General features: G+C 35.2%; 1 protein-coding gene across 2 annotated transcripts in view; it reads right to left on the bottom strand.

Annotated features, from left to right (window-relative positions):
• MBD5 (methyl-CpG binding domain protein 5) overlaps positions 1–21,468 on the bottom strand; it is a 130,692-nt gene extending 109,224 nt beyond the window's left edge. For both annotated transcript variants that reach the window (XM_063113356.1, XM_063113363.1), the window contains exon 1: positions 21,353–21,468. The gene's annotated coding sequence lies outside the window, so the exon portion shown is untranslated. The remainder of the gene's footprint in view (positions 1–21,352) is intronic.
• Between the last annotated feature and the right edge of the window lie 5,773 nt (positions 21,469–27,241).

Here is a 27,241-nt window from a genome sequence, read left to right as displayed (position 1 = left end):
AAAATCAATGAATTATAACATTTCAGAATTAGAAGGAAGTCTGGAGTATATTCAGTCCTGAATTTCCCAACTATGCTCCGAGGATTACCTAATATACATGGTATAGAAATAGGGTAACACAGAAACCTTTAATATATTCATCTTTTGGAAATCCACAGTGCATATTAACTTGAGCACACAAACTTGCTTAACTTTGTCTAACCCGGAATTTTCCAAATTTGAGCACAGAACTTAAGAACTTAAGAACTCATTCTTAATATCTAGAAGGAATATTGGGAAACGATAATCTCCTTATTGTTCAGAAGAGACTATCTTTTCTTTTTCTTTCTTCTAAAATTTATTTTATTTATTTTTTATTTTACTTCTCAAAATACATTGTACTTGATTTTCATGCCCCTTTACCCATTCCTATCCACCTCTTCCTCACCCCCCCCCACATCGTATCTGTTCACTTGACTTAAATAGTTCAAGGAATTTTTGTGGTTATTCTGAGAGACTATCTTTTCTAATTTCTTATAAATAGCTCATGGCAGATCCAGAACAGAAAATGCAAGTCTCCTAGCTGCTGGTAGTTCTGTGTCTTCTTAACAACACACTGCTTCCTGTATTAACACAAGACCACTTTTGGACATTTTCAGTTGGATTCCTCTTTACCAAGAATTAGTAAGAACAGAATATAATTATTGTGAAACATACTTTGATGCTCTTATTAATGTCTAGTGATTATTGTCCAAAATATCAGATCAGCAATATGCCTTTAAAAATAAGTAACTATGGTTAAGTTCTTATTTGTCTGACTATATAAATAATGTGAGGCCTTCTTGTGTTACAGTCCAGATCCTGTGCAAAGTTGCAACAGTTACATTAGTAAATATTGGACAAATTCAGTCAGTCAGAACCTTACCTTTTAAAAGTGGCTTTGCAATAGCTCTGTGTATGGAAATACTAATGAAACAGGACTGTCAGTTTCCCAAACTGCTGTCATGTAGAACATTACTCCACAGGCTGGAATTTGATATGATGCAAAATAGTGTTTGATGACCAAACACATTTGGGAAATGTTGGGTTTACAGATTTCTCTTCTCTAGGACCTCTTAGAAGCTTTTACATAATAAAGGCATTGTAAATTTTCAAGAGAGAGAAATATGAAGAATATATATGTGTGTATATATGTGTAAGTGTATGTGTGCATGAGTGTGTGTTGTGTATTAATTCTTGAAATTTACTTGACAACTGATATTTTCTCCCCACCTTCATAACACAGCTTTTAGAAGACTTCTGTGAAATGCTAATTGGGAAATACTGATTTGGAAGAAAGAAGAGCATATTCCACCAGAAGCTGGAGACAAATCAGAGCTAGATTTATGGTTCAACTGCAGGAAGTTTCTAGTCCCAATAAGTTCTCTATGCACACTTTCAAAAAAGGTATAATTTTCTCTGTACCACACTCTTTGTTTAGAGTCCTGTTTCTGAACCACTGTCTTATATTTGTTTATTGCTTATTTGTTGAGTGCATATGATCCTGTACAGCTTCTGCCTCACCCAGTTGCATTTCTTACTTGTTTCTGCTTCTCCTTTCACTTCAGATTTGATTCTAGGCACTGAGTTTCCGGCTTATGGCCTTAGACTTCTCAATACTGATTCTGGTCATCTACTCTGGTACTTTATAGTTCTCCCAGGCTATACAAAGAAACCTGGGAATTAGCTTGGCAAGCTCATCTTTCGATCATCAAAGAGAGAAACAGAACTACACATTTGATCCGTAGTACATCTGTGTTTTAATTTCTCAGCTGAGAATTGTGATGTAATCGTCATTTCTATTTTATAATTTTTTGCAATGAGTAAAGAGAAAACAAATCTGATTCTTTCAGTAGACATATGACTCTCTACGTGAAAGTCATTTACCTGTGCAGATGCCTTTACTCATTCAAAGCATTCCTTCCAGGGTTTCAGTTTTTACACAAAAGTATTAAAGGATGAAATAGCTTTCCACTCTGGGAGAATATGGCTTCTTGAATGTAAAAGATGATTTTTGGAAAGGGATGCTTTATACCAATCTGACAGATGATAAAATTAACTTCTATTAATGAACACAATTTTATAATGCACATTCTAGATAATATTTTATCTTTTAATAAGTTAATAAAACCCAAATTAGGAAATGGCAGAAGATTAATCATACCTTACTGAAGTTAGATTTGTAAATACAACAGATTACTATAATTCTAAATACAAGGTAAATAATGGGAGGAAAATTCATAGTAAGTCTTGTCTAGCATGATCGAAAACTTAAAAATAAACATTGATCATATGTACATTTTAACAGGAATATAAAAGAACTACATTTTTATTTGATTATTTAAAATATATTTTTCAAAAATATTTTAAAACCAGCTTAAAAAATAATTGTATATGATTGTATAGACTATTAGAGACCTTTTAAAGTACCAGCAATATTAAACAATGTTCATCTGTAATTCTAGAATGTGTAACTAGAATGTTTCTGAGGTTTCACAGTAAATATCAGCAATGCAGCATACTACCTCAATTTTCAATATCTAGGTCACATGGACTACTTTGAATACTGTGAAAAGAAAAAAAAAAGCAGGAAGATTTCTGTATTGCCACCAAGAAATCATGACAACATTCAAATGATGAAAAAAACACCATATCAAGGTTTTTAAAATAATAATTCCCACATAGAATATAATACCCTAAAAATGAACTTTTCATCTATTATGTAAACTGAATAAAACCTTTGAAGAGTATTATTTACTTAATAAAATGCCTTTTGTTTTTATAGCTCTCTCAGATGTGTGTGTGCGTGTACACTGAACAGTCAGAGGCAAATAAGAACAACACATACTGAAAATAAATGTATTGGTAATCAAAAAGCATATGCAATTAGGGAAAAATCTTGCAGTAGCTAGCAGTAACCAGAAACTTTAGCTTCCACTTACAATAAAGGCAAATAGATATGATAATGATTTGAAATTACAATCTTTTTTATTTATATGAAAGAGACACAGATGGTTTATAATATATTTTAATTATGAAAAATGCATACTGCTTTTGCCATTCTTTAAGCTATAATCATATACGTACAGATATTTGGAGCCTGGAATGGTCTTTCTAAAATTTTATTTTCCTTGAAATCCCCTGAAATTATTAGTTTACGGATTTAAAATTTCTCCATGCCCTTTCTCTAAGTTTTTATGTGGAGGACAGGAAGTAAATATGTTCTCAACAAAATGAGACACCCAAATAATTTGCAATAAAACTGCTATCATGTATAATTTTTAAATATGTATAGTTCTTTTTAGGGAGATACAAATGAAAACAATTTGTCTAAGTGCATTTTTCTAAATCTATTTGAAAGGCAATAAATAAAGGACAATCACATATATGTCAGCACAACAATTAAGCTGGCTCACACTGAAAAAACACATTTACGTTGCTAGGGTTTATAGAAATAGAACTTTGATAAAGAGATTATTCATATTATCAAAAAGATCTATAGAACTGGCTATAATCAATGTACAGTATGTTTCTGTAACAGCACAAAAGCTTACAAGTATCCTTTAATCAAATACACAAAGGAGCTGGTTAAAAGACTGCAAAGTCTTTTTTAAGGCTAAAGGAAGCAGGAAAAACACTTTTTACATGTAACACTCCATTATTTGGCAGCAGTCCCCTTTTAAAACACCAAAATTTTCATATAGATAGATTTTGGGGAATTTGGATTACAGAATTAATGTATGGAGACATTCTAGGATTGGTTTAAAACTCGATATGTAGTACAAAGAAAGAAAGATTAAAAAATGAACATTACGTATTTTATCTCATTTTAGTCATCATTGCCACCTTATGAGATAGCATTTTGATCCTGGTTGCTATTAATTAATTGCAAATAAAAGACTATGAACTTCTAGAAGTCCAAGGCTGGTTTAAGGCTAGTTTATTGCTATCCTATGCAAAATAACATATGTAGTCAAGGATAAGAGAGGGGTTGGAATCAAGTTATAGATGGAAAGCACTGCTAGAATAGGTAACGATTAGATTATTTCTGAAGAAAGTCATTTCAGTTTTGGTCTGGGGAATTATATTTTGCTTTTAATAGGAGACAGTATTTAAGTTTTTCCTTGATGATCGTATTCCTTTAAATACTCATTATCAATCCACTTATTGGTTTATGTCTAAGAATATATTATTTCTGTCTTTATTTTAATAAATGGTTTTGTTACCTATATCTTGTGCTATGTTATAAGCATCACATAATTACATTCAGGAAAACTTACTCTTTGTTTATGCTGCTATTATTCAAACTCGATCTAGAATGATCTTTGTAAAATGCCATTTGATCTGGTCATTTTTCTCCTTACGAATTTTCAATGACTTCTAGTTAAAGATAGCAGGTAGACCACAAACGTTTTTACTTCTTTTAAGATTCACAAAAATGGCAGTACAGAAATAAAAAATAAATAAAACCACAATAGATGGAGGAAGGGCATCAACAGATGAAAGACTTCAACAAATTAATGTGAGCTAGAAAACACAGAAAGAACTGCTGAAACAGGCACTGTAAGGCTTGGCTTACAGTAAATAGGACCCACTGATTTGTAGAACCACCGGCTGGTTCAGTGGCTCAGAGATGTCTAGTAAGAGGGCACTAGGGAGAGTGGAAGTGAGAGGTGGGGCTGAAAATTGGGAGATTAACTGAATGTTTGTATAAGGAACAGCATCCCCATCCATTGAAGCAAGGCATTTATTCCCAAGCAAAAATCAAAGGGCTCCTCTTAGAAGAAATCAATCCTAGAGCAAAAAATAGTTTTGGTGTCTGGCCTCCAAGGGACTCTCCACTGTCTGCAATGGCTAGTTACCCAGCCCAAGACCCTAAACCACCTGAATCAGGAAAAGCTGCCTTTGTATGCAAAGTTCCCAATCAGCTATTTATTGTCTTACTGTTAAATGTGAACCTATAATCAAGTATTGCCAGATAGTTCAAGAAAGCCTACTGAATTTAGAAAAAAGAAAAAAAAAAAAAAAAAAAAAAGAGAAAAGGAAAAAAGATAAGCAAATAGAAAAAAGAAATTGAACTGGAGGGAAAACTCTATTTAGGGGAAAAAAGTGAACTTTAAGAACTGTAGGTAGTGCCTTCCGGGACAGTGAGACAACATCATATCCATAAAATAATAATAATGATGATGATGATTATAATAGCAATGATAATAGCAAATACATATAAGGTCTAATGCATTCCAGATATTGTTCTTAGTGTTTTAATCCTCAGAATTCTGAGATAGATATGAGATAGATATAAGATTATTATTCCCATTTCAGATAAGGATAGAGGTGTGAAGAATTTTAAACTGCTCAAAGTAACGGAGTTACTAAGTGTGGGAGATGGGGATTCAAACATGGTCTGTCTGGCTCCAAAAACTGTACTGTTAGTCACTTACCCTCTTCTGCTTAAAACAAACAAACAAATGACAAATCGAAACCCCAGAGAATACAAAAGACTTTGGGAAAATAAAAACATAATTTTATATCTCAACACTACTATGAATCTATTTTTGTTTTGTTTTAGGAACTGGGAGCATTGCCAGGAAATAGATAAACCAAGAAACAAAGTATCATTGAAAAGATGAGACACTGGATGGTCAGCCCATGTGGTCCATTGTAGAATAACATAAGTTACAAAAATAAAGAATACAAAGAAAAAAAAGAGAGGCGGGGAGGAAATTACTAAGGAAATAATAGAAGATAATTTTCTAGAGGTGAAGGACATAACTCAGAAGAAAGTACCTACTAAATGCAACATGAATGGAACAATAGACACATATTAGGAATTGAAAAACACCAAGAAAAAATGAAGAGTAGGCCCTAAAACCCACCAGAGAAAAAAGGACATGACCTACAAAGGACTAACTCAGTATTATATTAATGAATTTTAGAAGACAGTGGAGCATAGCCTTCCAAGTTCAGAGATTTGTAACCTAGAATCCCAGACAAACTAGAATTAAGATGGCAAGCAGTTAGATGGGTGGCAATTGTTCTTCCTCACCATATTCTTTAAAGGTGGTGCCTTTTCTACAACTTTCAGCATGATGTTTGTTAAAACTATTATAAAAAGAATTTAGCAGAAGTGGTAAAAAAGTCAGTTTTTAGACTATTTTTGGCTAAAAGAAAATTTCAAATATGTGAAAATATAAAGAACTGATCATCCATATACTCTTTCTTATGAAGTTGCTAAGGGGTATGCTTCATCAAAGAAGGATGTAAAATGAAAAAGAAAAAAAAACACGAGTTGCAGTAGTGCCAACCAAAAGAGTAAGAAAGAAAAGCCCAGGATGACAGTTGTACAGCCAGAGGATGTTAAGACTCTACAAGAGCAGTTTCCCAGGAAAAGAAAAAAAGAAAGAAAGAAAGAAAGAAAGAGATACACCAAAATGTTTCATGTAATGGAGAGTTGGAAAGAACTGGTGCTATGATGGAGAAAAATAATGCAAGAAAAACAAAAGACAACCATCTGGAGCAGGCAAGGAGCATGCCCAGAGGCCTAGGCAGGAGCTGAAGGCAGCCACAACTGCCTGGAAGCAGGCAAAGGGCAACCTGGGGTCTAGGCAGGAGCCAAGGGCAGCCCCCACCACCAGGAAACAGACAAGTAGCACACTCAGGATCCTAGCCAGGAGCCGAGGGCAGCACCCAATGCCTGGAAACAGGCAAGGAGTATGTCTGGAGTCCTAGGCAGGAGCCAAGGTCAAAACCCTCTGCCCAGAAGCAGGCAAGGAACACAATGAAAACACCACTTCTACCACAGCTGCTGCAAAAATGGCTCACTGTTATGGTGGTAGCCACAACCACCATGCAGGCAACTGTTCCTCACACTTGACTTCATTGACACGATGAGTGATCAGTAGAGACCTGAAAAAGAAGAGGAAGTATCTTTCCTCAAAGCCCACTATAGAGTAATAGAAGAAACAACTGCTCTGACAGCAAAGAGATACTAGATATATAGAGATACGTAGATATGAAGAGATACTAGAAATACAAAAATCCAAGAAAATATGACACCACCAAAATAATACAGTGATTCTTAAATACCAGATACTATAGAACAGGAAACCCTTGAAATGACTGAAAAGGAATTCTGAACAGCAATCTTGAGGAAACTCGCTGAGATATGAGAAGACTCAGACAACATTATGAAACAAGAAAAAAAATCCAGGAAATGAAAGAGGACATTTACAAAGAGATTAATACTTTAAAAAAGAATGTAGCAGAACTCATGAAACTGAAAGATTCATTCAACAAAATTAAAAACACGACCAAGAGCTTAGTCAGCAGGCTACAACAAGCAGACGAAAGAATTTCTGATCTTGAAGACAGTCTTTTCAAAATATCACAGACAAAAAAAAGGAATAAAGAATTTTAAAAAATGAGGAAAATCTAAGAGAGCTGGCAGACAACCTTAAGCACATATACATTCAAATCATAGTATTCCACAAGTGGAGGAGAATGGAAAAGACATGGAAAACCTATTCAAGAAATAGTAACAGAAAACTTCCCAGGTATAGAGAGAGACATGTATCTTCAGATATGGGAGGCTCGAAGATCCCTGAACAGATTAAAACTGAAAAGTTCTTCTCCAAGAAACATTATAGTCAAACTGGCAAAGCTCAAAGACAGAGAATCTCAAAAGAAGCAAGAGAAATGCATCAAGTCACCCACAAGGGAGCCACTATCAGACTAACAGCAGACTTCTCAACAGAAACTCTATAGGCCAGAAGAAAATGGGATGATATATTCAAAATACTAAAAGAAAAAAACCTGCCAGCCAAGAACACTATATCCAGTGTATTAGTCTGTTTCTGTTGCTTATAACAAAATATCTACAACTGGGTAATTTATAAGAAAATGAAATTTATTGCTTACAGTTTCAGAGGCTGGGCATTCCAAAGTCCAGGGAACATATTGGATGAAGACCTTGGTGGTGGCAACAGTGACCCAGTGGTCTCACATGGCATGTGGTGCAGCAGAGGGAGACTAACCTCTCAAGAGTTCTTCTTTTAAAGGCCTCTGAACCATGCCCCTGACCACCATTTTTAATCCATTCATTATGGCACATTATGGTCCTACAATCTAATCACCTCTTCAAGGCGCTACCATTAAATTACCATAATAGAACTTCCCACGCTCAACAGTTACCCTGGTAATTAAGTTGTAGGGGGACATTTAACCCAAAGCATCCAGCAACAACATCCTTCAGAAATGAGGGAGAAATAGTGTATATTTACCAGACAAACAAAAACTGCAGGAGTTCACCAACACATGACCAATCCTGCAAGAAATCTTCAAGGTGGTCCTTCATTTGGAATCTGAAAAATGATAATCACTACCATGAATACGCAAGAAAGAACAAAAACCACTGGTACAACAAAAATGCAAACAAGAAAGAGAAAGAAACTAAATCTTACCACCACAAAAAACAACAAACATCAAAGACAAACAATAAAAGAGAAAGAAAAGAACAAAAAGTATTTAAAACATTCAAACAAACAAAAATAAATTAAGCGCCAGGAGTAAGACAATACCTTTCTATAACAACCCTAAATGGACATGATTACACTCCCCACTCAAAAGACACTGACTGACTGAATTAAAAAGCTAGACCAACTATATGCTATCTTCAAGAGACTCACTTCACCTATAAAGACACACCCAGACTAATAATGATGGGATGGAAAAAGATATACTACACAAATGGAAACCCCAAACAAGCAGGAGTATCTATTCTTACAGTAGAAAAAATGGACTTTAAACCAAAAACCATAAAAAGAAAAAAAAGAAGGCCATTATTTTATGATAAAGGGAGCTATTCAACAAGAAGACATAACAGTCATAAATATATATGTGCAAAACACTGGTGCACGCACATATATAAAGCAAATACTATTAGGCCTAAAGAAAAAGACAGACCCCAACACAATCATAGTAGGGGACCTGTACACCCCTCTCGCAGCACCAGATAGATCATCCAGGCAACTAATCAACAGAGAAACACAGTATTTAAACTACACTTTATACCAACTGGACCCAGCATATATCTACAGAACATTTCACCCAACAACTAGAGCATACATTCTTCTCATCAGCACATGGAACATTTTCTAGGATAGACCATACGTTAAGTAACAAATTGCCTCAAAAAATTAAAGAAAATTGAAATCATTTCAAGTATCTCTTTAGACCATAATGGATTGAAACTAGAAATAAATACCAAGCAAAACTCAGGAAACTATACAAATGCATGGAAATTAAACAACATGCTCTTTAACGACTTATAGGTCCAAAAAGAAATTAAACAGGATATCAAAAAATTTCTTGAGACTAACAAAAATAAAGACAGATCATACCAAAACCTGTGGGATACTACAAAAGTAGGGAAGTTTATTGCAACAAATGCTTACATCAAAATAATAGAAAGATTTCAAATAAACAACCTAGTGCTACAACTCAAAGAACTACAAACACAAGAAAAATCCAATCTCAAAAATAGTAGATGGAAAGAAATAATTAAGATCAGAGAAGAACTAAATTAAATAGAGACCCTAAAAGTGATGCAAAAGATCAATGAAACAAAAGGTTGATTTGTTGAGAAGATAAAACAAAATAGACAAACCGTTAGCTAGGCTAACTGAAAAAAGAAGAAAAAAAACCCAAATAACAAAAATTAGAAATGAGAAAGAAGACATTATAACTGATACCACAGAAATACAAAGAATCATTAGGGACTATTACAAAAAACTATATGCCAACCCCTTTGAAAACCTGGAAGAAATGGATAAATTTTTGGACACATACAGACTACCAAGACTGAACCAAGAAGCAATAGAAAACCTGAATAGATCAATAACAAAGAATGAGAATTAAGCAGTATTCAGCAGTATCCCAACAAAGAAAAGCCCAGGACCAAAAGACTTTACTGCTGAATACTACTAGACCTTTAAAGAAGAATTAATACTAATTCTCTTAAAACTATTCCAAGAAATTAAAACAGAGGCCATTTTCCCAAATTCATTCTATCAGTCCAGCATCACCTTGATACAAAAATGAGACAGAGATACAACAAAAGAAGAAAATTAAAGGCCAATATCCTTGATGAACATAGATGCAAAAATTCTCAACAAAATATTAGCAATGAGAATACAGCAACATATCAAAAAAATTATACAGCAAGATCAAGTGGGATTCATTCCAGGGATGTAAGGATGGTTCAACATACACACATCAATTAATGTCACATACTTCATCAGCAAAATCATGGATAGAAACTATGTGATTATCTTAACAGACACAGAAAAGCATTTGATAAAATTCAACATCCCTTCATGATAAAGGCTCTCAGCAAATTAGGTACAGAAGGAAAGCATCTCAGCACAATAAAAGCCATATATGACAAACCCATCACCAATATCATCTGGAATGGGGAAAAGTTTTTAAGAATGGGAACAAGACAAGGATGCCCAACCTCACCACTCCTGTTTAGCACAGTTTTGGAAGTATTAGCCAGAAAAATCAGGCAAGATAAATAAATAAAGGGCATCCAAATTAGAAAAGATGAAGTCAAAGGGCATCCAAATTGGAAAAGACAAAGTCAAATTTTCCCTGTTTGCAGATGACATGATTGTATATATAGAAAAAACTAAAGAATCTACCAAAAAACTCTTAGGGATGATAAATGATTTCAATAAAGTTGCAGGATACAAAATCAACATGCAAAAATCAGTAGCATTTTTACACATCAATAACAACTATCAAAAAAAGAAATCAGGAAAGCAAGCCCATTTACAATTCTCACAAAAAACCCAAAATACCTAAGAATCAATTTAAACAAGGCAGTGAAAGATTTCTACAATGAGAACTACAAATCACTGCAGAAAGCAATTAAAATGAACATAGTAAGATGGAAAGACATTCCACCCTCTTGGATTGGAAGAATGAACATTGTGAAAATGTCCATACTACACAAAGCGATCTACAGGTTCAATGCAATCTCCATCAAAATACCAATGACATTCTTCACAGAAACAGAAAAAACAATCCTAACATTCATGTGGAAGAATAAAAGACCCCAAATAGCCAAAGCAAGCCTGAGCAAAAAAAAAATAAAGCTGGAGGCATTACACTATCTGACTTCAAATTATACTACAAAGCTATACTATAAAACAGCATGGTACTGGCATAAAAACAGACACTTGGATCAATGGATCAGAATTGAGAACCCAGAAATTAACCCATATATTTACAGCCAACTAATATTTGACAATAGCAACAGCAGCATACATTGGGGAAAGGGCAACCTCTTCAATAAATGGTGCTGGGAAAACTGAACATCCATATGTAAAAAGAATGAAACTTGACCTGTACCTCTAATCATACACCAACATCAACTCAAAATGGACTAAAGACATATATAAGACCAGAAACTATAAAAATACTAAAAGAAAACATAGGCGAAACACTTCAGGATGTAGGACTAGGCAAAGACTTTATGAACAAGACCCTAAAAGCATAGGAAACAAAAGAAAAAATAAACAAATGTGATTATATCAAACTAAAAAGCTTTTTTTACAGCAAAAGAAAACAGGTACCAGAGCAAAAAGACAACCTACAGAAAGGGAGATAATATTCGCAACCTATGTATCCAACAAGTGATTAATATCCAGAACATACAAGGAACTCAAACCATTTAACAGTAAAAAAACAAGTAACCCAATTAAAAAACGGGCAAAGGAGCTGAATAGGTATTTCTTAAAGGAGGATTTAGAAATGGCCAACAGATACATGAAAAAAATGCTCAACATTACTAAGCATCAAGGAAATGCAAATCAAAACCACACTGAGATATCATCTCACATCAGTTAGACTGGCCAGTATCAAAAAGAGAATAACAAATGCTGACAAGGATGTGGAGAAGGGGGAACGGAACCTTCCTACAGTGTTGGTGGGACTGTGAATTAGTACAACCATTACCGAAAACAGTACGGAGGCTCATCAGACAACTACAGATAGAACTGCCATACGATCCAGCAATCCTGCTGCTGGGTGTATACCCAAAGGAATGGAAATCATCACATCAAAGGAATACCTGCATTCCCATGTTTATTGCAGCTCTATTTACAATAGCCAAGAGTTGGAACCAACCTAAATGTCCACCAATTGACAACTGGCCAAGGAAAATGTGGTGTATACAAACAATGGAATAGTATACTGCCATGGTAAGAAATGAAATTCTGCCATTTGCAGCAACATGGATGAATTTAGAGAAAATTATGTTTTTAAAATAAACCAGCACAGAAAGAGATATATTGCCTGTCCTCACTCATAAGTGGGAACTGAGTAAAAAAAAGAAAAGAAGAAAGAAAGAAAGATACAACAGTCACAATAATTCCTTGAACTCTCAAAAAGATAGAATGGAACTAAGGACACCAGAGATGGGAGAGGGGGAGTTTGGGAGAAACTGGTAAAGGGCCACAAAAAATGTTTACATTGTATAATGACCAAATAATAATAAAAGAGAAAAAAGAAAAAAAGAAAAACAAAAGGCAATTAGAAATTTAAAAAACCTCAAAAATTGCATAAATAAGGATATATGTCCAAAGAAAACTACTTGGCACTATAATTAATCATTAATTAAAATAATACTTATTTAGTACCAGTTAGGTATATGGTACTGCTTTAGCTACTGAGAATATAATAACAATGACAAAAATAATAATTAAGAAAATCAGACAAATTAGTATAGATAATAATCCCTGTCTTCTTGAGGTTTACACTTCAGTGTGGGGGTGGGCAGGGGGAGAGAGTGATGATAATTTTAAAAAGTGAAAAAAATATATAATTTGTATTAACAGTAAGCATTATGAAGAAAAGCATAACAGGGAAAGCAGAGCAAGAATCCCAGATAGAGGAGTTGTTACTTAAAATAAGATGGTCAGGCAAGGCCCATTCTGAGTAGCTGCCACCTTGGTTCAAGAACTTAAGAAAGGGAGTGATCAAATGTGGTCATCTGGGTGAATTTATATTCTAGATGGAGGGAATAGAAAATGCAAAGCCCCTTTTCACATAATAATATAAATCCTTAATTATGGCTATAAAAATAGATGTAAATGGCATTGATTTTAGAAATACAAAAATGAAAGAACTAAGGATAGAACCACGGACAGAGAAGAATTAAAGCAGGTGGGTACACTAATATCCTCCTCTGACAGAGGGGACAATTACAAAGAAGCATCTATAGTTAATAGAACAAAAAATAAAGATATTAGTTTATTATCCACAGTTATAACAGAGAAACCACAAAAAGGATAAAATTAAATGAAGAATGACAGGGAGAGAAAAGGTGGAGGTGGGGTAGCGTGGGGTGAGCGAGTATATAATGCTTCCTTTGGTTATGAGTGTGTGTGTTTGTGTTAATTATGCTATTCCCTCTGTCAAAAAAGTTCTTGGCCCAATGTCCCCCACCCCCAAGGTCAACTTACCCATTAGCACAGTAGGTACAGTGCCTAGGGCTCACAACATGTGTAGGGGCTGTGGCTGAATTATTGAACTATGAATTATGTCCCCCCAAAACTCATTGAAGCTTGAATTTTGTCCCCCAAGTTATGTATTAGAAACTTAGGCCCCACTGTGACTGTTAAGAGGTTGGGAAATCCTATTACGGTAATCGAAAGGTGAAGCCTTGAAGAGGTGATTGGACTGTAGGACCATGCCGTAGTGAATGGATTAAAAATGGTGGTCAGGGGCATGGTTCTGAGGGCTTTAAAAGAAGAGGAGAGTCTGCCTTTCTCTCTGCTCTCTCTGCTTCCACCTTCTCGCAATGTGAGACCCCTGGGTCACTGTCACCACCACCAGATGGACTTTGGACTTTCTAGCCTCAGAAACGGTAAGCAATAAGTTTCATTTTCTTTTCTTTTTTTTAAAGATGACCTGAAAGTGGATCTTAACCCTTGACTTGGTGTTGTTAGCACCACACCCTCCCAAGTGAGTCATGGGCAGGTCCTAAATTTCATTTTCTTTATAAATCACCCAGTTCCATGTATTCTGTTATAAGCAACACAAACGGACTAATACAGGGGCCCATGAAAAAATGTTTTAATTTCTTTTAAAATAATAAGAAAAAAAACTTTTAGGTCAAAGAAAATGTTTTAATCCATAATGTTTACACATTTATATTTATATAACAATAGTTGCAAAATATAATTTTTAAATTTTGTATTTTGGAAGGGCCTATGTGAAAAAAAGTATGTAGGGCCCATGAAAGTCATAACATGACCCTTGCCTATCCTACTCCCCAATACCACCTTACCTAGTAAAATCCTATTTATGCATCCCTCAGGTTTCAGCTAAAATGCTCCTTTGTCAGAGATGCTTTACCTGATTCTCCCAGACCATATGGAGTCCCTTAATATAAGCTCTCCCATCATCCTGTAGTATGAAAGTGAAATAAGTAATTTTGTGTTCAATGAAATCAGGAACTGTGCCTACCTTGTTTATCACTATATCCCCAGCACAAAGCACAATGCCTTGTATGGAGTGATGTGAGACCCTGAAGGACTGAGAATTTCCCAGTGTGGCTCAGGCATGTCCTTGTCTCTAGCGGTTGTTCCTCCCCAGCCCTTCTTGCACACAGTTTTAGCCCCTTCTGTACTTTTCCTCTTCTCTTGATAAAATTCAGATTGCCCAAACAATGGCTACAAATGCACAAGAACAATTCCTTCCTCTTGCAAGAACCATCCCTGATCAGCTTTTCCCAAAACTAGCTGAACTTTGGCTGAACCTTCCTATTAAAGCCCTATGCATTCCATCCTCCTCCAAATTAGGATACACCTCTGAAGCCTTCTCATGCCCAGCATTTTCAAATAAAGGCTTATATGCTCTAGCTGATTTTCTTCCACAGTGGGCATTCGATTAAGTTACACAGAATAAATGGCTGCTGCTACATGAATGATAGGCTTTGTGCCTTGGAAGAATTAAAATATTTTTAAAAGTAGTCCTGCAAATCTAAACATACGAAGTAATACCTAACATGACAATGAGAAATAATCCTAACAGTAATTTAAATCTAAATAGATTCAATTGTTTTTTTGTGCTAATAGAAGGGGAGACTAGTACAGACAGTTCAACATTGTGGGCGATATCCTCCTGGCTTTGTAATGAGTTTTTGTTCTTTTATTTGAACGTCTTGCATTTAAAGTTTTGGGAAAACTTAAAAGTCATCATCAGAAAGTTATCCATTTTTCTTATCCTGCTCCCAGTTCAGAACTGTTTGCTTTCAATTTACATGACAGCCCCTAGAATAAAATCTGACACACAGTAGGTCCTCAATAATTATTTGCTGAATGAACTGAACTAATATCATTTCAAATTAGTGAGACTCAAGTAGAAACAGGAGAAAGGAGTAGTTTAAAAACATCAGTGCTCTGTACCATTGCTATGATTTACTTTTTTTGTGATATTTAATTTATTCTAAAAATTAAACAGAAATAAAAATCATGAGATTTCATGCTTTATTAAAGAAAATAGGAGAATGAATTTCAAAGGGTTGAGAAAAATGATGTTAGCAGATGAAGAGCATTATCCAAAATTCTAGGTTTCTTTCCATAACTGGGATACATTTTTCAATCCAGTTTTCTGATCTCGGATTTACCACTTACTATTTAATCTTATTTAGTCTTTATTGACTCAGTTTCCTTATTTGTAAAATGGGGAGATAATAATGGCATAAGTTAGAATATGAGTCAGAATTATGGCTGGTATATAGTAAACCCTATTTAAAGCTTAGTTGTTCTTCATATTATTAGATGATTAATACCACAATACTATTTTTATTACCAGTTTTATCATTATTATTATTATCCCATAAGTTGGTTGAGTTAAATATATGTCATAGTTTATTACTCCCTTTTATTATTTATTATATAAATGTGTTTTTAGAAGGGGGGTCATTCACACAATTTAAGTCACAAAGTTTCATGAAAGTAGTTAAGAAACTGAGATTTTGGTAACTGAAAATACGTAATTAACTATGAATTCTAGATTTCAGGGGTTTCAAAAATATCCACACTAACTATGTGGATAAAATGATAAAATCAGGCTTAAATAATATTTTTAGTAAGGAACAGTAAATAAGAATTCTCTCAAATATAAATTTCCCATGAAAATCTAATAAAAATGAGATATGGTATATATTCTTTTTTTAAAAAAAATCTTACCTCCCTTGAATATGTCCCTCAACATAGTTAAATACAATTTTCAGTAGTGATTACTTTCTTGCGGTTATAATTTTCATTTATAATTCCTTCTGCAGGTAAATAAAAATGTATGCCTCGAAATAGTAAAAATAACATAAAATAATAATAAATAAAAAGCACATCAAGGCTTTTCATTTTGGTAAGCATTTATCTTACCATTAAAACTTCGGACTCCTGAGATGACCCTTTGGATAAAGCGACAAACTCAGATTTAATTCCCTCTGGTATTTCAAACAATACTCCACAAAATAAGGACATTTTTTTTGAGGATAAATGACTGTTTAGGAGCAGTAATGTCCTGAGGCTTTGCCTGGGGCCTATAATCTCACTTAATCATTATTCCTGATTCCCCAGAAAAGCCTCAAGCTAAAATTGTGATTGCTATTTAGAACGAAATTTGCAAATTCAATTTTGAACATCCTTTCTTCTGCTTTCATGTCTTCATTTTTTGTTTTAATTCATATGTACCTTTAGACACCAACTGAAGGAAGTCTTAAAACCTAGAGCACTGTCAATCTGTTTTGAGTGTTGGCTGTCTTTACTCATTTATAAAAAAGACATTCTAAAAACAAAAATGCCTAAGGACTACATTGCATAATACACGCAACTGATATAAAAAATCCTTAACAGAGATATGAAAAGACGCGATAATGAAGAAGTTTTGAGTAAATTTAGAATTTTGTAATACAGTTTTCATAAGTCAGTTCTTATCTGAAAAACCAAAATAACTTTTATAAATGCAAAAATGATTTTAGGGGTGCAGTGGTCTCTGAAAACCAGGGAAGAAGCTAGTCAAATCATGCCACAGACTTCTTTAATTAGACTTTCCACTTTTCTTACGTAGTATGTAAAATATATCATTTCTTGCCATCTGTCCTTCCAAAATTTTCCATTCTTGTGTCATTTCTAGAATTGACCATTGCAATCCTTTCCCTATTCTTCAAGTAACTCTGTCTGCTTCAGTTGATAGTGAAATATAATTTCTTACTAATTATCTCATTTAAGAATCTCCTTTCTCAATCCACAATGAGTTATCACCTCATATCTGTTAGACTGGCTACTATCAAAAAGACAAAAAATAAGTGTTTGTAAGGATGTGGAGAAAAGGGAACCTTTGTACACTTAGTGAGAATGTAAATGAGCACAGCCATTATAGAAAACAGTATGGAGGCTCCCCCCAAAATGAAAAACAGAATTATCATATGATCCAGTAAATCCACTTTTGGGTACATATATTCAAAGGAAATAAAATTGATATATCCAAGAGATTTCTGCACTCCCATGTTCATTGCAGCATTATGCACAACAGCCAAGATATGGAATCAACCTAAATGTCCATTGATGAGTGAATGAAAAAGAAAATGTGGTATATATATACACAATGGAATAGTACTTGGCCTCAAAAAAGAAGGAATTCCTGTCATTTGTGACAACATGCATGAATCTGGAGGACATTATGCTAAGTGAAATAACCAGGCACAGAAAGACACATACTGCACGATCTCACTTATGTGGGGCATCTAAAATAGTTGAACTCACAGCAGCTGAGAGTAGAGTGGTAGTTGTTAGGGGCTGAGGGGGATAGTGGTTGGGGATAGAGAGATGGTGGTTAAAAGGTACAAAGTTTCAATTTGACAGTATGAATAAATTCTGGGGATCTATTGTACAGCATGGTGACTATAGTTAATAACAATGTATTGTATACTCAAAAATTGCTGAAAGTGTAGATTTAGACTGTTTCATCATAAAAAAATAAGTATGTGAGGTGATGGATATGGTTATTAGCTTGATATAATCATTTCACAATATATACGTATATCAGAATGTCATGCTGTACATTGTAAATACATACAATTTTTATTTCTCAATTATACATTAATAAAGCTGAGGGAAAAAAAAGAGGGTCCTCTCTCAAGAAAAGCAATTAAAAGCAGAGGTTAAGTGTCTCATAATGCCTGGGTTAGAGTCAGATTCCTTATCTTTATAAAGGGCATTGTAATTGTTCTTACCAAAATGAGATATTGTGAAGATTAAATGAGATAAATGATGAATAACTGTTCGTTACTGTTAATAATGATAAGTTTTTAAAACCTTTTATTTACTTTTCAAATGTCTTCTGAGAATAGTAGAAAAACATCTGTCTGACTGTGGACAAACTTCAGCTAAACTCTGTGCTCTTTTGTTTTCTCAATTACAAAGTGAAGTTATTTGAGTATATTACCCCAAAAGTCTCACTTAACTATAAAAACTTACATGATTTTACATAGATATGACTAAGGTTCAGACTTTTCCCTCTCCGCTTTTTGTGTGTAATGCCAGTTTTATTTCTAGTTCAGACTAATTTTGTTTTTGTATCCTTCCTCTTTGAATAAGAACCACAACTGACAATATTTTGAACTCTTTCTGACATTAATTATGGAATATTTTCCTAATTCCCTATGATGAGCGATTACATTTACTATCAAACCCCACAGAAGATCCTAAGAAGGTACTGCCTTCTTTTGAACTGACACCTTAAAAACGAATCAGATAGTAATCACGTATATAATACATGAAATTTTGTATTCTAACTAATCCAATGATTAAATAAAAACACTGAAACTGTTATGTTTCTGGAGAAGGCATATGTAAAAGACCTGGGAAAGTCCATAGTAGTATAGTAACACAATTCACAATTTAGGACAGCATTTGAGGATAGAAAAGTTAAATTTATATAATGGTGTGAAAAAGTTCTGGTTTCTAATATGACACAACTTCAGTAAAAAAGGAAACTGGCTTTTTGTGTATGTTAAACATTTTGCTTTTAATATATGTGAGATAAGCAACTCTTTTTTTGTCATAAGTATTTAGTATAATTAAATTCTTATAGAGGCCATTTTAAATATTAACAGATGAAATGATATAATGTCTGGGATTTGTTTCAAAATAATCCAGGAGGTATAAATGAAACAAGATTAGCAATGAGTTCTTAATTATTGAAGCCAGACTGAGATACATGGGGGTTCATTTTACTATTTTCCCAACTCCTCTATGTTTGAAACTTTCCATAATAAACAGTTAAAAGAAAAATAAAGCCAACGTACAGAGAGATACCAAAATCAGAAGCCATGAAGAAGATAACAGATTTAATCTCATACAAATGCTAACCTTATATGGCAAAAATAAAACACATAAAACAAAACATTAAAACAAAATATAAAAAATGAAAAAAGGTAAGATAATTGCAACACACGATTCATAGATTTAATATTCTTAATATGATTCCTCATTTTATTCAATTAAGAAAAAAAATCAAAGACCTCAAGAAAAATTTGCTATGAGTCATAAATGGGATATTCATAAAAAACTTAAAATTAAAATATAAATATAGAAGATTTTCATCTCACTAGAAATCACATAAATGAAAATTAAAATGCCCTATGATTTTCTCATATCAGATTTATTTAAAAACAAAAACAATTAACACCAAATGTTGACAAAACTATAGAGAAAGTGGCACTCATACTCTCCTACACTGTTGATGAGAATGTAAATTTTGAGAGCCTATCAATTTATTAACCCATTGATCTACCAATTTCATTTTTAAGAATATATCATAAGTTAGCATTTTTGAAGTGTTCAGTTGGATGCTGACAGATGTAATTTGTGTGTGTGTAAGTCTAAATTTAATTTTAAATGTAAATTTATACAGTGGCATTTAAAAAATTTTCTCCTTTTCAAAATTTTTCCTTCGCTTTTTTAACAGAGTTTATTTTTCAGAGCAGTTTTAGGTACATAGCAAAACTGAATGGAAACTGTAGAGATGTCCCATATACTCTTTGCCCCCATGCTGCCTTCCCCATTACCAACATTCTGAAGACAGATGTTGTTTTAGGAAAGAATTCTACAGTCAAATAAGTTTGATTTCCAAGACCTTGGTATTCTACTATACAGTGGTATATACATCTGTAAGACAGTGAATAATAGTATTTCCTTATGTTATATGTCATGGAACTCTGTCATCAGAGAATGTGTTTAGGAACTAAAGTTCTGCAACGCTTACTTTTAGAAATTGTATTAAAAAAACCCCATCAGACATGAGTACAAAGATGTATGTACAAGGATGTTCACTGAAGTCATGTTTACCACAGGGAAAAATTGGAAACATCTTAAATATTCAGTAATAGACAATTGGTTACATGATGATAGAGTTTGGATGTGTTGTCCCCCCAAAACTCATGTGGAAATCTGATTCCCAATGTGACAGTGTTGGAAGCTTTTTGAGTCATGGGGGCAGATCCCTCATGAATGGATTAATGTTCTCCCTGGGGGGTGAGGGTCCTGAGTGAGATCTTGCTCCATTAGTTCCTGTGAGAGGTGGTTGTTTAAAAGACCCTGGCACCTCCTCTTTCTCTCTTGCTTCCTCTCACCATGTGATCTGCTTGTACCTGCGAGCTGTCAACTGCTTTCCACCATGAGTAGAAGCAGCCTGAGGCTCATACCAGATGCAGCTGTCCTGGAATCATAAGCCAAATAAACCTCTGTTCTTCATAAATTACCCAGTCTCAAGTATTTCTGTTAACAGCAACACAAAACGGACTAATACATATGATTTATGTTATATCCTTAAACTGGAATATTATACAACCATTAAAAATGGTGACGTGGATGTTATTTACCGACATGAAAAATGCCACCAATACTGTTAAGTAAAACAAGCAGGGTAGCCAAAGAGCATTTATATCTATGGTTTCTAATCAGCATTACTACATAATACGTATATACCAATAAATTCAAAAAGGCACACAACAAAACATGAAGGTGGTAGGATTATTATATTTTTCTGCATTAACTTTTTCCCCACAGTGAACATGTCTTAATTTTATAACAGAAATATTGTTTATAGGCAATGTGTTTGAGCATCTTAACTATTTGGAAACATCTGGCATCTTAATCTATAGATGTCAGATGCTTTCCATATTTAATAAAAATTAAGTTCACAGCCAAGAAAACTATAATTCTATGAAGAACCAATGAAAAGAAAAAACAATTCCTACCTTCTAGAGAGAAGTGATGAAAACATAACGTGTTGTTGAGATCCAGCAGTGTAATGGAGGCAGTAAATCTCCAGATGCTCTATGCCTTTACAAGACCCTTTAAGGGAGTACCTCTTCTCTCTGTAACAGCAATAACATGAGCACCCACATTTAAAGGCTGATTTTCAAAATTATTTAATAATGTTATTTGGTATTTGTTTCATTTCTAAACATCAATAAGTCTCTGGAAAAGAACCAGAGAGGATCAGGGTATTAGCATCTTCATCCGTCAGAATACTATGATTAAGTACCAGAAATAATTAAAGAAAAATTATACTCTTTATTTGCATGTTTATAATACATTCCAAAGAAATTTATTTAATAATTTTAAAGTTGTCAACAAAAGTAGTAATATAATTTTTGTATACCTACTATCTGTCAGTGTGCTAGATCCGTTATATGTCATTTAATCCTTCAAACATCTTTTTCATTCAATATTTATTCTACAATATTTATAGGGTGCTTACTCTATGCCAGGCACTGTGTGAAGTACTGGAGATACAATGGTGATCACAACTATGATACACAGTAGCCATTAACATCCCCATTTAAAATGAAGCAATTGAGACTCTGGGATTTGATCCCAAATAGTCTAGCTTCAAAGCTACTCTTTCTAATACAGCCCAATCAAAAAGAATTAGCCTAGTTCCAAGTCTTACCGTCACCCCCACCAACAACAAAAATACAAAATTCCAAACGCTTTAAGTTAAAATGGAGAAAAATATCAAAGGAAGAACAATAACTCATTTAAATGTAGTATAAAATACATTAAAAAAACTGTATATAGCCTTTATAATTTGCAATATCACCTACTTCAATCCTCACACAATCCTGTGATATCAGTACTAGTATTTCTTTTTTGTAGATGAGAACACTATGGCTAAGGATAACAACAAAGGGTGGGATTTTTTTTTTTTTAGATTAAAGGAAATTAAATAGATATAACAACTAAATACAATATATGAACCTTGATTGGATCCAGGATCAGGGAAACAAAAAAACAGTTATAATTACTGGACAACTTGGAAATTTTATTTATTTTTTAGCTCCCACTTATGAGGACATGCAATATTTCTCTTTCTGTGCCAGGCTTATTTCACTTAACATAATTTTCTCCAAGCTCATCCATGTTGCTGTGAATGGCAGAATTTCAATCTTTTTTATGGCTAAATAGTATTCCATTGGGCATATATACCACATTTTTCTTATCCAGTTGTCCATCAACAGACACTTAGGTTGGTTCCATATCTTGGCTAATGTAAACAGAGTTGCAATAAACATGGGAGTGCAGGTAACCATTCAACATAATGATTTCCATTCCTTTGTGCATATAACCAACAGTAGGATTGCTGGATTGTATGGAAGTTCTATCATAGTTGTTTAAGAAACCTCCTGTTTTAGTCTGTTTTTGTTGCTTATAACAACATACTTGGAACTGGGGAATTTATAAAGAAAACAAAATTTATTGCTTACAGTTTTTGAGGCTCAGAAGTCCAAAGTCCATCTGATGGTGGTAACAGTGACCCAGGGGTCTCACATTGTGAGGTGATGGAAGCAGAGAGAGCAGAGAGAGCAATAGGCAGACTCGCCTCTTCTTTTAAACCCCTCAGAACCATGCCCCTGACAACCATGTTTAATCCATTCACTACTGCATGATGGTCCTACAGTCCAATCACCTCTTCAAGGCTCCACCTTTCAATTATCATAGTAGGATTTCCCACCCTCTTAACAGTCACAGTGGGGCCTAAGTTTCTAATACATAGAACTTGGGGGACACAATTCAAGCTTCATGGAGTTTTGAGGGGACATAATTCAGTCCAGTACATTCCACCCCTGTCCCCCCAAAACTCATGTCCTTTTCACATGCAAATGCATTCATTTCATCTCCAAAGTCTTAACTTGTTTCAACTCAAGAGTCCAAAGTTCAAAATCCCATCTGTGAAATCAATACAAGTTATCTACTTCCAAGAGACAATAGTGGGACAAACATAGGGTACATATTCTCATTCCAAAAGGGAGAAATAGGCCAAAAGAAAGGGGTAACAGGTCCCAAACAAGTCTGAAACCCAGCAGGACATGTATTGAATCTTAAAGCTGGTGAATCTTGTAACTTGACTCCATATTCAATGTCCTCTGCACACTGGTGTGGGGGTTGGGTCCCCAAGTCCTTGGGCAGCTCCACTTCTATGGCTTTCCTGGTCTCAGGTGATGTTTAGCTCTCACAGGCTGGTGTTGCACCCTGGTAACTCCACAGGTCTGAGTTCTCGATGGCGGTCCCACTCTCATGGCTCCATTAGACACGGCACGGTTAGGGTTTCTCTGCTGCAACTCCGACCCCACATTTCTGCTCGTCATTGCTCTAGTGGAGGTTGTCTGTGGTGACTCCGCCCCTGTGACAGATCTCTTCCTGGTCCCCCAGACTTTTCCATACATCCTTTGAAATTGGGGTGGAAGCTCCCAAGCCTCTACAGCTCTGGCATTCTGTGAGCCTAAAGACTTAACACCACATGGACACTGCCAAAGCTTCTGGGTTGTATCTTCCAAAGCTGCAGGTCCAGCCACACCTGGGGCCAATTTAGCCATGGCTGGAGCAACCAAAGCAGCTGGGGTGCTGGTGCTGGAAGCAGCTTCCCAAGATGGTCCTGATCAGTGAGCCTCTGGAGAGTGCTTCAGTCCTGTTCCCCAAGACCATTTTGTCTCCCTAGGTCTTTGGGCCTGAAATGGAACCACTGGCCACACAGGCTTCTGCAGTGCCTTTAGGGCCCTTTTCCCCTTCCCTTGATAATCCCTTTCCTTTGTACTAATTTTCTTAGCTAATGTTCGCTGGGCTGCATCATTGCATGCTCTCTGCTTCTCTACCACATGGCCAGGCTGCAAATTTTCTAAATTTTTACACTCTGTTTCCCTTTTAAATTCTGGCTTTATGTCATGCCTTTGCCGGCATAACTCAGAGTAGGCTGTTAGAGGTAGCCACGCAGCTTCATTAATGCTTTGCTGCTTAGAAATTTCTTCGGCCAAATGCTCTGGTTCACAACTCCTAAGTTCCAACTTCCACAAAGTCCTAGGGCATGGACACAATGCAGCCAAGTTCCTTGCCCATTCACAGCAAGGGTGATCTTTGCCCTAGTTTCCAATAAACTCCTTATTTCTATCCCAGACCTCCTTAGAATGGTCTTTACAGTCCTTATTTCTATCAGCATTCTGCTTGCCACCACATAACCAGTCTCTAAGGCATTCCAAACTTTCCCTCATCTCTCTGGCTTCTACTGAGTCCTCCGAACTCCTCCAACATTTGCCTAATACCCAGTTCCAAATCCACTTCCAGATTTCCAAATATCTGTTATAAGCAACACCGCATTCCTCTTTACCAGTTTTCTGTATTAGTCTGTTTTTGTTGCTTATAACAACATACTTGGAACTGGGGAATTTATAAAGAAAACAAAATTTATTGCTTACAGTTTTTGAGGCTCAGAAGTCCAAAGTCCATCTGATGGTGGTAACAGTGACCCAGGGGTCTCACATTGCGAGGTGATGGAAGCAGAGAGAGCAGAGAGAGCAATAGGCAGACTCGCCTCTTCTTTTAATCCCTTCAGAACCATGCCCCTGACAACCATGTTTAATCCATTCACTACTGCATGGTCCTACAGTCCAATCACCTCTTCAAGGCTCCACCTTTCAATTATCATAGTAGGATTTCCCACCCTCTTAACAGTCACAGTGGGGCCTAAGTTTCTAATACATAAAACTTGGGGGACACAATTTAAGCTTCAGGGAGTTTGGGGGGGGACATAATTCAATTCACTGTACCTCTTTACTGTTTTCCATAATGGCTGCACTAATTTACATTCCCACCAACAGTGTAGAAAGATTCCCCTTTCTCCGCATTCTTGTCAGCATTTGTAATTCTATCTTTTTGATTATAGCACAACTGGGAAATTTTAAATATGGATTTAAAAAATATCAGTAACACAATTAAAAGTATCTTGGGTAGTTTATTCCTACAAATGAAATTATTCATTCATGCATTTATAGTCATAATAATTTATTAAATACTTATTCAGTGTGATAAGCCTGCAGATAAAAATTCTTATAAGTAACAGAACCCTAAAATATTGACTTGGCTCGGCCATGAGGGTCAGGTGAAGGGTAGCAAGGATCCCTTTATCTCATTCTAGAGAGTTAGCTTAAATAACTAACTATGATCAGTTATATTTTGAGACGCAGACCATCTGCGTACTGAAGTTCTTTCCCTTCTATTGGAAGAGAAAAATTCAGAACGTTGGAGCAGGTTAGCTGCTTCATGCAGCTTTCAGTAAAGTCCTACAAGTAAGAGTGGCAGGTCAGGAAGCAGAGAAGGGACAAAAGATGGCTTTGCCAAAAGAGCTACTTTCTGTCTGTGGCTGAGAACCAGGTGATCTGGAGCCTAGCAGGACTAAAGAAGCCAAATTATAAATGCTTTATAATTATCTTATATTTATTTTTGAATAGGTCATTCACATGACATAGAATTTGAAAGATATAAAAAGGCAGTGAAAAATCTCTCAGTCTTGTCCCCCAGCTATCTGTTTTCCTTCGCCAGAGGCAACCCTGTTACCAGTTTCATGTGTCCTTCCATAGATGTTCAATGCACTGCCATATCTACATATATATTTCCACAAATGGAGCAGGCTATATATACCGTTCTATGCCTTGCTTTCTTCATGTAATACATTTTGCCAACTGATCATGTCAGTACATAAACAGCTGTCTTATTAAGAGCTTCATTGTATAAAGCTTATATGATAAAAACCATAGGGTAGACAAGATGCAAGAGTATATGACCACATCCTTTTATATAAAGCTTGTACCATAAAAAAACATAGAGTACACAAGAATGCAAGAGAACATAACAGATGTTTTCCCATATGAAGGAAATAAGATACTGGACACCAGGCAGGAAAGACGTTGGAGGGGCTGTGATTGAGGTATCTGAGTATTGGGCACCAAAGACAATGGCTGAAGAAGGTACTGGGACGATTTGTCTCAAGAAATCTTTGGGTCCTAAACATTCCAATGTATTGTGGCAGAGCATCTGAAAAGTTACTGAAGCCTCTGCCATGAGAGGGGTGGAAAAGTGGCTAAGACTGAAGTGGAAGACATAAAGGAGACTGGGGTTCTAAAAAAAGGGTGAGGAGTACACAATCCTCACAACTAGAAACCATGGCAAGTACCATGACAAGTAGATCCAGTGTAAGAAGTCCTAGAGGCCAAGCAAGAGGAACTACACCAGGTGGATGCTGGCACATGGTGCCAAAAGGCCAGGGGTCAAGCAATAACTCAGCAGAGGCCAGAAAGCAAAGAGAAGTGTGAAAACCAATACTCACCCATTGATGCCTGATAATATGTGAGTCTCCCCCAGAAACTTGAGGAAGAGTAAAAGGGAAGGAGAAATGTGAGGGGGTAGAATATTAGTTTAAAGCCTAAAATGATTTAGTTTTAATTCAGAAATGACCAAGTAACTTCAAATTAGCAAGCAAGACTAAGTTTTCCTTTATTGGGGGAAATGTTGGTGGTAAGGGTGCCAGGAAAATTGGCTTGTGAGATAAGACAATTTTAGATGTAGGCAAACAATGTTTTAAACGCTTGAGATCAATAACTATAAAACTTAAATCTGCACAGCAAGCTCATAGGGGTATTATACGTATTCAGCAAAATGGGTATATGAAAATGTACTAACAATCGAATGATGTGATTTTCTGATTGCTGTTTCTGATAGTAACCTTTCTTTGACTTCTTCCCAAGGTTTGGGGACCTTTAACGCATTCTCATATATAGAAACCACACATTCCAGCTTTTCTTATAGAGATTCAC

The sequence above is a fragment of the Cynocephalus volans genome, chromosome 1 (assembly GCF_027409185.1).
Source record: "Cynocephalus volans isolate mCynVol1 chromosome 1, mCynVol1.pri, whole genome shotgun sequence".
Lineage (NCBI taxonomy): Eukaryota > Metazoa > Chordata > Mammalia > Dermoptera > Cynocephalidae > Cynocephalus > Cynocephalus volans.
The sequence above is the reverse complement of the archived record's forward strand: the minus strand, read 5'-3'. Positions and strand labels throughout refer to the sequence as shown.